The sequence below is a fragment of the Ambystoma mexicanum genome, chromosome 11 (genome assembly GCF_040938575.1).
Source record: "Ambystoma mexicanum isolate Mex_15411 chromosome 11, UKY_AmexF1_1, whole genome shotgun sequence".
Classification (NCBI taxonomy): domain Eukaryota; kingdom Metazoa; phylum Chordata; class Amphibia; order Caudata; family Ambystomatidae; genus Ambystoma; species Ambystoma mexicanum.
This window is the reverse complement of record NC_090934.1, coordinates 23075689-23089959: the sequence shown is the minus strand read 5'-3', so window position 1 is coordinate 23089959 and position 14271 is coordinate 23075689. Positions and strand designations below refer to the sequence as shown.

The window sequence follows — 14271 nt, the reverse complement described above, 5'->3', positions numbered from 1 at the left end:
GGTCGGTGGATGCGGGTCCAAGAGCAGAGTGACGGGGGTCCAAAAGCAGAGTGACGGGGGTCCAAGTGCAGAGGGATGGCTGGGTGGGTGGATGGGTTTGGCGGTCCAAGAGCAGAGGGATAGGTGGGTGGTGGTCCAAGAGTAGAGGGAGGGTGGGTGGGTGGTTGGGGCTCCAAGAGCAGAGGGAGGGTGGGTCGGGGGAAGGGTCCAAGAGTAGAGGGAGGCGAGGTCCAAGAGCAGATGGTGGGTTGGTTTGTTGGGAGCAAAACCAGACGGTGAGTGGGTTCTCGGGACCAAAACCAGAGGGTGAGTGGGAGAGCAGAGGGATGGTGGGTGCTTGAGGGAGGGTGGGTGGGGCTCCAAGTGCAGAGGGAGGGAGGGGGTCCAAGAGCAGAGGGAGGGTGGGTGGGGCTCCAAGTACAGAGGGAGGGTGGGGGTCCAAGAACAGAGAGGGAGGGAGGGAGGGTGGCTGGGGGTCCAAGAGCAGAGGAAGGGTGGGTGGGGGGGAAGGGTCCAAGAGCAGAGGGGGGAAGGTCCAAGAGCAGAGGGGGGTGTGTGGGTGGGAGGCCCAAGAACAGAGGGTGGGTGGCTCCAAAAGCAGTGGGTGACTGAAGGTCCAAGAGCAGAGGGAGAGAGTTGGTGTGTGGGATGTCCAAGAGCGGAGATAGGGAGGGTCGGTGAATGCGGGTCCAAGAGCAGAGTGACGGGGGTCCAAAAGCATAGGGATGGGTGTCCAAGAGCATAGAGATGGGTGGGTGGGTGGGTGGGTGGGTGTTGGTCCAAGAGCAGAGGGAGGGTGGGTGGGTGGTTGTTGGTCCAAGAGCAGAGGGAGGGTGGGTGGGGGTCCAAGAGCAGAGGGAGGGAGGGGGGTTGGGTCTTGGTCCAAGAGCAGAGGGATGGAGGGTGAGTGGGTGAGAGGGGGTCCAAGAGCCGAGGGATGCAGGGTGGGTGGGTGAGTTGGGGGTCCAAGAGCAGAGGGAGGGTGGGTGGGTCTTGGTCCAAGAGCAAAGGGAGGGAGGGCGGGTGGGTCTTGGCCCAAGAGCAGAGGGATGGAGGGTGAGTGGGTGAGAGGGGGTCCAAGAGCCGAGGGATGCAGGGTGGGTGGGTGAGTGGGGGTCCAAGAGCAGAGGGAGGGAGGGTGGGGGGGGTCTTGGTCCAAGAGCAGAGGGAGGGAGGGTGGGGGGGTCTTGGTCCAAGAGCAGAGGGAGGGAGGGTGGGGGGGGGGTCTTGGTCCAAGAGCAGAGGGAGGGAGGGTGGGGGGGTCTTGGTCCAAGAGCAGAGGGAGGGAGGGTGGGGGGGTCTTGGTCCAAGAGCAGAGGGAGGGAGGGTGGGGGGGTCTTGGTCCAAGAGCAGAGGGAGGGAGGGTGGGGGGGGTGAGTGGGGGTCCAAGAGCAGAGGGAGGGCGGGTGGGGGTATCCAAGAGCAGAGGAAGGGTGGGTGGGGGGTCCAAGAACAGAGGGAGGCCGGTTGGTTGGGCATCTGTCCAAGAGCAGAGGTATTCGGGGTCCAAGTGCAGAGGGAGGGTGGGTTGTTTGGTGGTCCAAGAGTAGAGGGATGGAGGGCCCCACCATTGGGTGGCGGGGGTCCAAGAGCAGAGGGTTTTGTGTGGCGGGGGTCCAAGAGCAGAGGGAGGGTGGGTGGGTGGTGGTGGTCCAAGAGTAGAGGGATGGAGGGTGGGTGGGTGGTTGGGTCTTGGTCCAAGAGCAGAGGGAGGGTGGGTGGGTGGTTGGGTCTTGGTCCAAGAGCAGAGGGAGGATGGGTGGGTGGGTTGGGGGTCCAAGAGCAGTGGGAGAGTGGGTGGATGAATCTTGGTCCAAGAGCAGAGGGAGGGTCGGTCGGGGGGTGGGTGGCGGGGGTCCAAGAGCAAAGGGATCGGCGGGGGTCCAAGAGCAGAGGGAGGGTGGGTGGGTGCATGGCGGGGATCCAAGAGCAGAGGGTGGGTGCCTGGCGGGGGTCCAAGAGCAGAGGGGAGGGTCTGGGGTCCAAGAGCAGAGGGGAGGGTGGGGGTGGTCCAAGAGCAGAGGGGACGGGGGTGGTCCAAGAGCAGAGGGGAGGGAGGGTGGGTGGGTGGGTGGGTGGGGTGGTGGTCCAAGAGCACAGGGGAGGGAGGGAAGGTGGGGGTGGGGGGTCCAAGAGCAGAGGGGAGGGAGGGAATGGGGAGGATGGTAGCAGCAGTACCGTTCATAACGCCATCTGGATGCGACGGCGGCCAATATTCACAGTTCTATTTTAGTGTGGCACAGGTCAATAATCACAGTCCTCTCTGGGTGTGACTCAAGGCAACATTCACAAACTTCTCTGGATGTGAGGCAGGCCAATATTCACAGTTCTATCTTACTGTGGGACAGGCTAATAATCACAGTTCTGTCTTAGTGTGGCACAGGCTACTCAGCTCTATCCTAGTGTGGCACAGGCTAATATTCACAGCTCTATCCTAGTGTGGCCCAGGCTAATATTCACAGCTCTATCCTAGTGTGGCATGGGCTAATATTCACAGCTCTATCCAAGTGAGGCACAGGCTAATATTCACAGCTCTTTCCTAGTGTGGCACAGGCTACTCAGCTCTATCCTAGTGTGGCACAGGCTAATATTCACAGCTCTATCCTAGTGTGGCCCAGGCTAATATTCACAGTTCTATCCAAGTGAGGCACAGGCTAATATTCACAGCTCTTTCCTAGTGTGGCCCAGGCTAATAATCACGGCTCTATCCTAGTGAGGCACAGGCTAATATTCACAGCTCTTTCCTAGTGTGGCACAGGCTACTCAGCTCTATCCTAGTGTGGCACAGGCTAATATTCACAGCTCTATCCTAGTGTGGCCCAGGCTAATAATCACAGCTCTATCCTAGTGTGGCCCAGGCTAATAATCACGGCTCTATCCTAGTGTGCCACAGGCTAATAATCACAGCTCTAGCCTAGTGTGCCACAGGCTACTATTCACAGCTCTAGCCTAGTGTGCCACAGGCTAATATTCACAGCTCTATCCTAGTGTGGCACAGGCTAATATTCACAGCTCTATCCTAGTGTGGCACAGGCTAATATTCACAGCTCTATCCTAGTGTGGCCCAGGCTAATAATCACAGCTCTATCCTAGTGTGGCCCAGGCTAATAATCACGGCTCTATCCTAGTGTGCCACAGGCTAATAATCACAGCTCTAGCCTAGTGTGCCACAGGCTACTATTCACAGCTCTAGCCTAGTGTGCCACAGGCTAATATTCACAGCTCTATCCTAGTGTGGCACAGGCTAATATTCACAGCTCTATCCTAGTGTGGCACAGGCTAATATTCACAGCTATATCCTAGTGTGGCACAGGCTAATATTCACAGCTCTATCCTAGTGTGGCACAGGCTAATATTCACAGCTCTATCCTAGTGTGGCACAGGCTAATATTCACAGCTCTATCCTAGTGTGGCACAGGCTAATATTCACAGCTCTATCCTAGTGTGGCACAGGCTAATAATCACAGCTCTATCCTAGTGTAGCCCAGGCTAATATTCACAGCTCTATCCTAGTGTGCCACAGGCTAATAATCACAGCTCTAGCCTAGTGTGCCACAGGCTACTATTCACAGCTCTAGCCTAGTGTGCCACAGGCTACTATTCACAGCTCTAGCCTAGTGTGCCACAGGCTACTATTCACAGCTCTAGCCTAGTGTGCCACAGGCTAATATTCACAGCTCTATCCTAGTGTGGCACAGGCTAATATTCACAGCTCTATCCTAGTGTGGCACAGGCTAATATTCACAGCTCTATCCTAGTGTGGCACAGGCTAATATTCACAGCTCTATCCTAGTGTGGCACAGGCTAATATTCACAGCTCTATCCTAGTGTGGCACAGGCTAATAATCACAGCTCTATCCTAGTGTAGCCCAGGCTAATATTCACAGTTCTATCCTAGTGTGGCACAGGCTAATAATCACAGCTCTATCCTAGTGTAGCCCAGGCTAATATTCACAGTTCTATCCTAGTGTGGCCCAGGCTAATATTCACAGCTCTATCTTACTGAGGCACAGGCTAATAATCACAGCTCTAGCCTAGTGTGCCACAGGCTACTATTCACAGCTCTAGCCTAGTGTGCCACAGGCTACTATTCACGGCTCTATCCTAGTGTGGCACAGGCTAATATTCACAGCTCTATCCTAGTGTGGCACAGGCTAATATTCACAGCTCTATCCTAGTGTGGCACAGGCTAATATTCACAGCTCTATCCTAGTGTGGCACAGGCTAATATTCACAGCTCTATCCTAGTGTGGCACAGGCTAATATTCACAGCTCTATCCTAGTGTGGCACAGGCTAATATTCACAGCTCTATCCTAGTGTGGCACAGGCTAATATTCACAGCTCTATCCTAGTGTGGCACAGGCTAATATTCACAGCTCTATCCTAGTGTGGCACAGGCTAATAATCACAGCTCTATCCTAGTGTAGCCCAGGCTAATATTCACAGTTCTATCCTAGTGTGGCACAGGCTAATAATCACAGCTCTATCCTAGTGTAGCCCAGGCTAATATTCACAGCTCTATCTTACTGAGGCACAGGCTAATAATCACAGCTCTAGCCTAGTGTGCCACAGGCTACTATTCACAGCTCTAGCCTAGTGTGCCACAGGCTACTATTCACGGCTCTATCCTAGTGTGGCACAGGCTAATATTCACAGCTCTATCCTAGTGTGGCACAGGCTAATATTCACAGCTCTATCCTAGTGTGGCACAGGCTAATATTCACAGCTCTATCCTAGTGTGGCACAGGCTAATATTCACAGCTCTATCCTAGTGTGGCACAGGCTAATATTCACAGCTCTATCCTAGTGTGGCACAGGCTAATATTCACAGCTCTATCCTAGTGTGGCACAGGCTAATATTCACAGCTCTATCCTAGTGTGGCACAGGCTAATATTCACAGCTCTATCCTAGTGTGGCACAGGCTAATATTCACAGCTCTATCCTAGTGTGGCACAGGCTAATAATCACAGCTCTATCCTAGTGTAGCCCAGGCTAATATTCACAGTTCTATCCTAGTGTGGCCCAGGCTAATATTCACAGCTCTATCTTACTGAGGCACAGGCTAATAATCACAGTTCTCTCTTAGTGAGGCATGGGCCAATATTCACAGTTCTAGTTTAGTGTGGGACAGGCTACTAGTCACAGTTCTACCTAGTGTCTACCTTACTCTTGTATACAAGCACCTATACAAGAAAAGTGAGAGCGGCTGAACCCTGCAATGCACCGTACAATAGCGAGAGAGTATACAAGTCCATATAAAAGAAAAGGGAGAGCAGCTGAAACCTACAAACGACCATCTGATAGCGAGAGAGTATACATGTCTGTATAAATGAAAAGAGAAAGCGGCTGACCCATGCAGTGTACTATCTGATAGCAAAAAAGTATACAAGCCCCTATACAATAAAAAGGGAGAGTGGCTCAACCCTGCAAACTACCATCTGATAGCGAGAGGGTCTACAAGACCCTATAAAAGAAAAGGAAGAGCGGCTGACCCATGCAATGTACAATCTGATAGTGAGAGAGCAAACAAGCCGCTATACCAGAAAAGGGAGAGCAGCTGCACTCTGTAAATTACCATCTCATAGCGAGAGAGTATACAAGTCTGTATACCAGAAAGCTGAACAATGTTTGTTTATTTGTACGCAGGGTACAAGAGTTTTCAGTTTAAGGTTATGGGTTTTACAGAGGTACAAGTTAGGATACACAGATAAGAAGCACAGGTATCAGGGACATGGTACATGAGTATTTACAACTTATGGTTACAAATTTACATTAGTACATAAATATGATACAAGGATATAATACAATGGAGTTGATATCACAGTGCGGAGATGTATTAAGATCGGGTTGGGGGCCAATGGTCGCACCAGTGACATCAATAGCTGGTGTGAGTGTTAATGGTCATTATTTTTAAGCCAGTTGATGATATTATGTCTGAACACATGTTATGGTTGGTAGGCCCTCAGGAAGGGAGGTAGCGAGTTCCACAGCTGAGCAGATTTGACAGGGAAACTGCTGCCCCCAGCTTTTGTCAGTTTAAACCTCGGTATCAGCAGATAGTTGGTGTTGGCGGCCCTGGTAGGGTGGTTAGAGGATTTCCTGTTGATTCTGTCTATGAGGCAGTCGGGTGCCGCATTATTTAGACATTTGTGTGTGAGTGAGGCAGTTTTTAGGAATATTTTTTCATTAGTAGAGAGCCAGTTATTTTGTCTTCTTATTTTGTAGATATGCTCTTGGCTGACCTCTGAATGCTAAATAGATGGCCGCAACAACTATGTAAGCCCCGCCACCCAAGGGATGCGAGGCAGACCTAAAGGTGGGCTCTTAATCTCTATCAAGCAACCATGGGAAGGCGTTAAGCACCCTGATTCCACTAAGATGGTATTAGCATTATTGGTATCATGTAAGACACTTGTAATTGATACCTTTGTCCTTATAAATATTTATAATCCTCCAGACGCCAAACATAGCAAGGAAAATATTGCTACACTCTCCAAAATCCTCTCTGAAGTAGGTAACACCCTACCGTGGATCATTGTAGGTGATCTTAATGTAAAAATTAACTATAAAAATGAGGTAGACATGGAAGAAATGATATCAGAACCCATTACCCAGAACTTCGATAAAAATGCAAAAGATTGGATAAAGTTGTTATACAAATTTGCACTGACTGTACTAAATGGTAACATGCCCGGAGACTGGGAGATGAATGCGACACGAATAGCGGGATTGAGTATGAGCACTATAGACTACATGATAGTAAACAAAAGGGCACGGACATGGGTTAAAGACATGGCAGTCGGATGCAGAGAAGAAAGTGACCATCTCCCATTGTACCTCTTATTAACTAGTAAAACACCACCGAGTGAAAAATATCAACATAATGGGCAGATTGGCCTAAATACACCAGGCAACAGAATAAAATGGAACCCCAAAAATATTGAGAAGGGTAATGAAATAGCTGAACCCCTGTTAGACCTATTTGCTGAAATAGCTGATACAAGTGAAGTACATCAAAATAACAACAAAAACATATTAAATATGTTTGATCAATTAACAGAAACGGTCAGAGCAGCCATTGGTGACAAAAGAACATATAAGACAAATAATGAAAGATGGAACCTAGACCATAAGAAGAAATTTGATAAAATAATCCAACTAAAAAGGAAAAACTTACGAAAAGACATACGGAGATGTATTGAAGAGAAAGATGAACAAGCAACAAACAAGATACGTCGCCTTAAGACTGAATACAGAAGATGGCTGAAATTCCATTACAAAGAAAAAAAAGAAGAGACGTGGCGCTCGCTTGCTGATGCAGCTAACCTAAAGAACAGTAAAATGATGTGGGATATCATTAATGAGAAAAAAGATAGCAGCATCCCGATTAATTGTGTATCTGAAAATAAGTGGCTCACTTATGTCACTAATACAATTGGTAGACTAGCACAAGATGAAACTGACTATAAATCTGTAGAAACTGAATGGAAAGGCAACTTTACTGTCGAATCGCTAACCAAAATAATTAAAAAATTACCTAAATCCAGAGCAGCCGGCACAGATAACACCTGTAATGCTTTACTACAGAAATCACCTGAAAAATGGGCAAAGGTCCTATACATTGTTTATCAATGGATAGGAGTACATGGGATGATCCGCAATTCATGGAAGAAAAGCATTATACTTACTATACACAAAAAAGGTGATCGTAAAGAACCTAGTAATTGCAGGATGCTAGCGATGCTAGACATTCCTGGTAAAATCTTTGGTAAAGTCTTATTAGAAGAATTAAACCAGTGGATAACCAGGTGCAAAATCTTGCCTGAATACCAATCTGGATTCAGACGTGGGTCCTCCACAGCTCACAATATAGCCATCCTAGTAAACTCAGTAGAATATTCTTGGAAAAATCGAAAGCTGCCTGTGTATGTTGCATACATAGATTTCTCTGCTGCCTTTGATACTATAGCATGTAGCAAACTATGGGCCAAATTAGAACAATGGATGATACCAAGAGGCCTTCTTTATATGATCCAACAACTATATAAAGATACTACGGTCAGAATACGGCTAGACGCGGAAGGACAACTTTCAGAAAATATACAGACTTTATGCGGCGTAAAGCAAGGGTGTACTCTAGCAGCCACTCTGTTTAATTTATATCTTGCCGATTTCCTCCAAAATATGATTAGCACTAACATGAATGACATCAAGTTAGGTAAACTCATGCTAAGATGGCTCGGTTATGCTGACGATCTGATTTTGCTCGACTACACACCCAAAGGACTACAAGCAAAACTCAACGAACTCGAAAAATACGCAAATATTAATAATCTTGTTGTGAATATTAGCAAGACTAAAATCATGAAGTTCGAAACACAACCAGCTAAGAAGAAAAGCTATAAAGGAGGTTGGAAATTAAATAAATAACAGATCGAAGTAGTACACGCATACAAATACTTAGGAGTGGTCATAGACGACAAGCTTACATGGAAGACACATTGGATAGAAACTAAAAGGAAATGTATGATTGCAATTATGGCATTGAGCAAATTTATAGGTAACCACGGTACTTATTCGATTGCAACAGTCATGAAACTATATTCAGCTAAAATTGTTTCATGCCTGACGTATAGTGCTGAAATCTGGAGCAGTAAATATGGCAATAACATTGATAAATTTGAAGCCAAGATGTTAAGAATATTACTGCGAATGCCGAAAACATTGCCATACGAATACATGTTACTCGAATGTGATATACTGAGTATAAGAAGCAAAATACAACTGTCCTCAGCGATTTTGTATGTGAAACTCACAAGACTTACAAATGATACCTTCATGGTACGAATGATGGAGCAATATAAGGGACTAGATCGTAAAATGGATTTCATAACAATAGATAGATGGAGACTAAACTACCTTAAACTGATTAAAAATGAGACTCACTGTTGGTTGCTATATTCTGTAGCACAGATAAAAAATACATTGAATAAACTGATCTGTGAAATAGACAGAGAACAAAAAATAGTAAATCTGGCAACTAAGTCGAACAGTGGAATTTTCATAGAATCTATCAGAATGAGGATGGTCAAACCAAAATACCAGATATCCTACCCTAATTGCTCCACCATTCGATGGTATTTGTTGTTTAAATTCATGTGAGGTTTTAGAAATCCTTGGGGCGCGACTGGGAATACCGCGCAATCTTAGATTCTGCCGTTTTTGTGGTGTTAATGCTATCGAATCAGCATACCATATTATATGTGAGTGTGAAAGTTTACAAACAATACGTATCCAATTTTTAATGAAATACGATAACTCGATGTTCATGTGCAATATGAATAACATATGCGTGAAGCTAATGGAAGGTCATGACGTAAATCTGATGTTCTACTTAATGAAATTTTATGTGATGATGTTAGTAATTTTAAAAGAACTTTCTCAGGACATTTTATATTATTAATCGCGTATAGAATTTGTGATATGTATTTTAAAAAGGTACACCTAAGAGATGTATAGATTTTAGCAATGTGATTTTATGTGATGTTTTGACGCAAAATATGTAAAACTAAACTGTTATATACATATATTATCATTAAAAAAAAATATATATATTTTTTCATTAGTAGAGAGCCAGTTATTTTGTCTTCTTATTTTGTAAATATGCTCTTTCTTTGGAATACCTAATGCAGCTCTGAGAGCGTTGTTCTGTAGCGTCTGAATTTTTCGGACAGTATTTTTATTAGCACCTAGGTATAGTGCATTGCAATAGTCCAGTTTGGACAATATTAAGGCTCTGGGTAGGGTGGTGCAGCTGTTATTTGACAGGAACGGTCTGCCTGCTCTTATTAATTTACAAGTATAGGCCGTGGTTGAATGCAAGCTACCATCCATTAACGAGAGAGTATACAAGCCCCTTTACAAGAAAAGGGAGATCGGCTTTACCCTGCAAACTACAATCTGATAGTGAGACAATATACATGTCCCTATACAAGAAAAGGGAGAGCGGCTGAACCATGCAATGTACCATGTGATAGCGAGAGAATATACAAGCCCCTATACAAGAAAAGGGAGAGCGGCTCAAACCTGCAAACAACCATCTGATAGCGAGAGAGTATACAAGTCCCTATACAAGAAAAGGGAGAGCGGCTGAACCATGCAATGTACCATGTGATAGCGAGAGAGTATACAAGCCCCTATACAAGAAAAGGGAGAGTGGCTCAACCCTGCAAACTACCATCTGGAAGCACTTTTGGACATTGCCAGCAAGATTATTGCATATATTTTAATTGCTAAATTAAATCAAGAGGAAATAGAATAAGTATTGCTCCAGTGTCAGACTGGATTGAAAAAGGGTTTATCCAAATATACTAACATTATGATTTTGAGATTTTTAGCAAACAGAACTGTGCTTTCAGAGACTCGAGGTTCACATTTGCTACACAGCGTTTCAGCCACAGCTGGGGTGGCTCTCCTTACGCTCCCGGGTGATGCGGCGGGTTTCGTCCGAATGGACTAGACCCAGATCCGCCTACAGTGGCTGCAGAATACGTGGTCTGCTTATAGTGCTGGCAATGAATGGAAAATACATATAACATACATATGCTGCTCCATAATAAAGATCAGCTCCTGCTAGTTTAGGTGGGGAATTGGGAAAGAACACATCCAAGTAGTTGGTGAATATTTGTAGCTGGGAATATTTCTCAGTAATAATAATAATAAGAATAATAAGAATAATAATAATGGGCAAATCAAGCAGTTACGCTGGAAAATGATAAATAAGCTGCACCCACCTATGGGCGCAATAAAGGGGTTCCAGGCCGTTGAAATGTTGGGGTTCTCCATTGACTCAAGAGATAGCTCCTATGGGAGCTAGGAAGTGGCAACGGATGAGCGCCTAGAGGCAGGATAGTGCGAGCAGAGTGTCCCCCCTAGGAGAGAGCAGGAGCAGCCAGGGGAGAGCAGGAGCGGCTGGGGGGAGAGCAGGCAAGGCTGGGGGCAGAGCAGGCAAGGCTGGGGGCAGAGCAGGCGTGGCTGGGGGGGCAGGAGTTGCAAGGGGGTCAGAGGGGCAGGAGCATAGCTCTCAACCATTTGTGTCGCGAAGGCGGGTGAAAACACCAGATTTTAATTTTGGCGGGTGAGTGGCCCATTGAAACGAATGGGCTTGCAGGAGGCTTGGCGGTGAGTCAGCTGTTTACAAGGCGGGTGACACCCGCCGAAAGCGTGTGGGTTGAGAGCTATGGGCAGGAGTGGCTGGAGGGGGGCAGGAGTGGCAAGGGGGGCAGGAGTGGCTGGAGGGGGGGCAGGGGCGGACGGGGGGAGAGCAGGGGCGGCCGGGGGGGAGCAGGCGTGGCTGGGGGACAGAGCAGGCGTGGCTGGGGGACAGAGCAGGCGTGGCTGGGGGACAGGAGTGGCAAGGGGGTCAGAGGGGCAAAGGGGTGGCTGGAAGAGGGGCAGGAGTGGCTGGAAGGGGGGCAGGAGTGGCCGGAGGGGGGGCAGGAGTGGCAAGTGGGGCCGGAGTGGCTGGAGGGGGGCAGAAGTGTCAAGGGAGGCAGGAGTGGCCGGAGGGGGGCAGGAGTGGCAAGGGGGGGCAGGAGTGGCTGGGGGAGAGCAGGAGTGGCCGGTGGGGGGGCAGGGGTGGCTGGAGTGGGGCAGGAGTGGCTGGAGGGGAGAGCAGGAGTGGCTGGGGGGAGAGCAGGCGTGGCTGGGGGGGGAGAGCAGGCGTGGCTGGGGGACAAGAGGGGCAAAGGGGTGGCTGGAAGGGGGGCAGGAGTGGCAAGGGGGTCAGAGGGGCAAAGGGGTGGCTGGAAGGGGGGCAGGAGTGGCTGGAAGGGGGGCAGGAGTGGCCGGAAGGGGGGGGTCAGGAGTGGCTGGGGGAGAGCAGGAGTGGCTGGAGAGGGGGCAGGAGTGGCTGGAGGGGGGGGCAGGAGTGGCTGGAGGGGGGGGGCAGGAGTGGCTGGAGGGGGGGGCAGGAGTGGCTGGAGGGGGGGGCAGGAGTGGCTGAAGGGGGGCAGGAGTGGCTGAAGGGGGGCAGGAGTGGCTGAAGGGGGGCAGGAGTGGCTGGGGGAGAGCAGGAGTGGCTGGAGGGGAGAGCAGGAGTGGCTGGAGGGGAGAGCAGGAGTGGCTGGAGGGGAGAGCAGGAGTGGCTGGAGGGGAGAGCAGGAATGGCTGGGGGAGAGCAGATGGTGTGGCTGGAGGGGGGCAGGAGTGTGAATATGTGAGGAAGAGGCTTGTGGGACAGACACCACCACCCGTCTGTCCTAAACCTCGGGGAACGGGATATATTAGCCCAGAACTAAGAATACTCGCCAGAATGGGGAATAAAAAACCTCTCACCTCCGACTCCCAGAGAAGGAGAATCCAGGCCTCTGACCCCCCCGCAGGCCAAGGGCGAGACACGAGGCAATGTCTCTCCAGTGCGCATGCTCAGAAGCTGAACCCGAACACTGCTACTGCGCATGCTCCTAGCCTGTGAGCGGACGTCTCCCTACTCTGCGCATGCGTCTGCTTTCCTGCGCGTGTCCGTCCGTCCGTCCGTCAGGAATGACCAATCAGGACCTGCGATAATCATTTGCACGTGTAATGACGTCACATTAGTTGACATGCCTTTACGTTTGAGTTCCACCCCCTTTCCCCCGCCCCCCCAGCATTAGAGGAGGAGAGGGGTGGGGGTTCCCTGCAATCAATAAAACAATGGGAATAGCCTTCTGTGCAGCATCATTTGCGCACGTGTGTCCCCCCCATTTCCACGTTCATGATAACATTAGTGCTCAAGGCATTTTGCACGTGCGAACGCACGCAGGCTCGCACGCACACGTGCATGCCATACGTAACTATGCCATGCAGAGGTGTAAACTGGAAAGCATGCCTCCACTGCTTCTAGTCTCTGGTCATCGTTGATACTTGTGACCACCACCTCTACGCCATGCAGTGTGGAAGGCATGCCTGCACTGGTTCTACTCTCTGGTCACCTTAGATACATGTGACACCACCTCTACGCCATGCAGTGTGGAAGGCATGCCTGCACTGGTTCTACTCTCTGGTCACCTTAGATACGTGTGACACCACCTCTACGCCATGCAGTGTGGAAGGCATGCCTGCACTGATTCTAGTCTCTGGTCACCTTAGATACGTGTGACCACCACCTCTACGCCATGCAGTGTGGAAGGCATGCCTGCACTGTTTCTAGTCTCTGGTCATCGTCGATACTTGTGACCACCACCTCTACGCCATGCAGTGTGGAAGGCATGCCTGCACTGTTTCTAGTCTCTGGTCATCGTCGATACTTGTGACCACCACCTCTACGCCATGCAGTGTGGAAGACATGCCTGCACTGTTTCTAGTCTCTGGTCATCTTGGAAACAGGTGACCACCACCTCATAGCCATGCAGTGTGGAAGGCATGCCTGCACTGTTTCTAGTCTCTGGTCATCTTGGAAACAGGTGAACACCACCTCTACGCCATGCAGTGTGGAAGGCATGCCTCCACTGCTTCTAGTCTCTGGTCATCGTCGATACTTGTGACCACCACCTCTACGCCATGCAGTGTGGAAGGCATGCCTGCACTGGTTCTACTCTCTGGTCACCTTAGATACATGTGACACCACCTCTACGCCATGCAGTGTGGAAGGCATGCCTGCATTGGTTCTACTCTCTGGTCACCTTAGATACATGTGACACCACCTCTACGCCATGCAGTGTGGAAGGCATGCCTGCACTGATTCTAGTCTCTGGTCACCTTAGATACGTGTGACCACCACCTCTACGCCATGCAGTGTGGAAGGCATGCCTGCACTGTTTCTAGTCTCTGGTCATCTTGGAAACAGGTGAACACCACCTCTACGCCATGCAGTGTGGAAGGCATGCCTGCGCTGTTTCTAGCCTATGGTCATCTTGGAAACAGGTGCCCACCACCTCTACCCCATGCAGTGTGGAAGGCATGCCTGCGCTATTTCTAGCCTATGGGCATATTGGAAACAGGTGCCCACCACCTCTACGCCATTCAGTGTGGAAGGCATGCCTGCACTGTTTCTCGTCTCTGGTCATCTTGGAAACAGGTGACCACCACCTCTACGCCATACAGTGTGGAAGGCATGCCTGCACTGTTTCTAGTCTCTGGTCATCTTGGAAACAGGTGACCACCACCTCTACGCCATGCAGTGTGGAAGGCATGCCTGCACTGTTTCTAGTCTATAGTCATCATAGATACTTGTGACCACCACCTCTACGCCATGTAGTGTGGAAGGCATGCCTGCACTGTTTCTAGTCTC

General features: G+C 49.2%; 1 protein-coding gene across 1 annotated transcript in view; it reads right to left on the bottom strand.

The window, feature by feature from the left end:
- The window catches only part of LOC138503011 (zinc finger protein 84-like), a 28934-nt gene extending 16462 nt beyond the window's left edge, over positions 1–12472 (bottom strand). The window contains exon 1 of the mRNA XM_069622443.1: positions 12339–12472. The gene's annotated coding sequence lies outside the window, so the exon portion shown is untranslated. The remainder of the gene's footprint in view (positions 1–12338) is intronic.
- Between the last annotated feature and the right edge of the window lie 1799 nt (positions 12473–14271).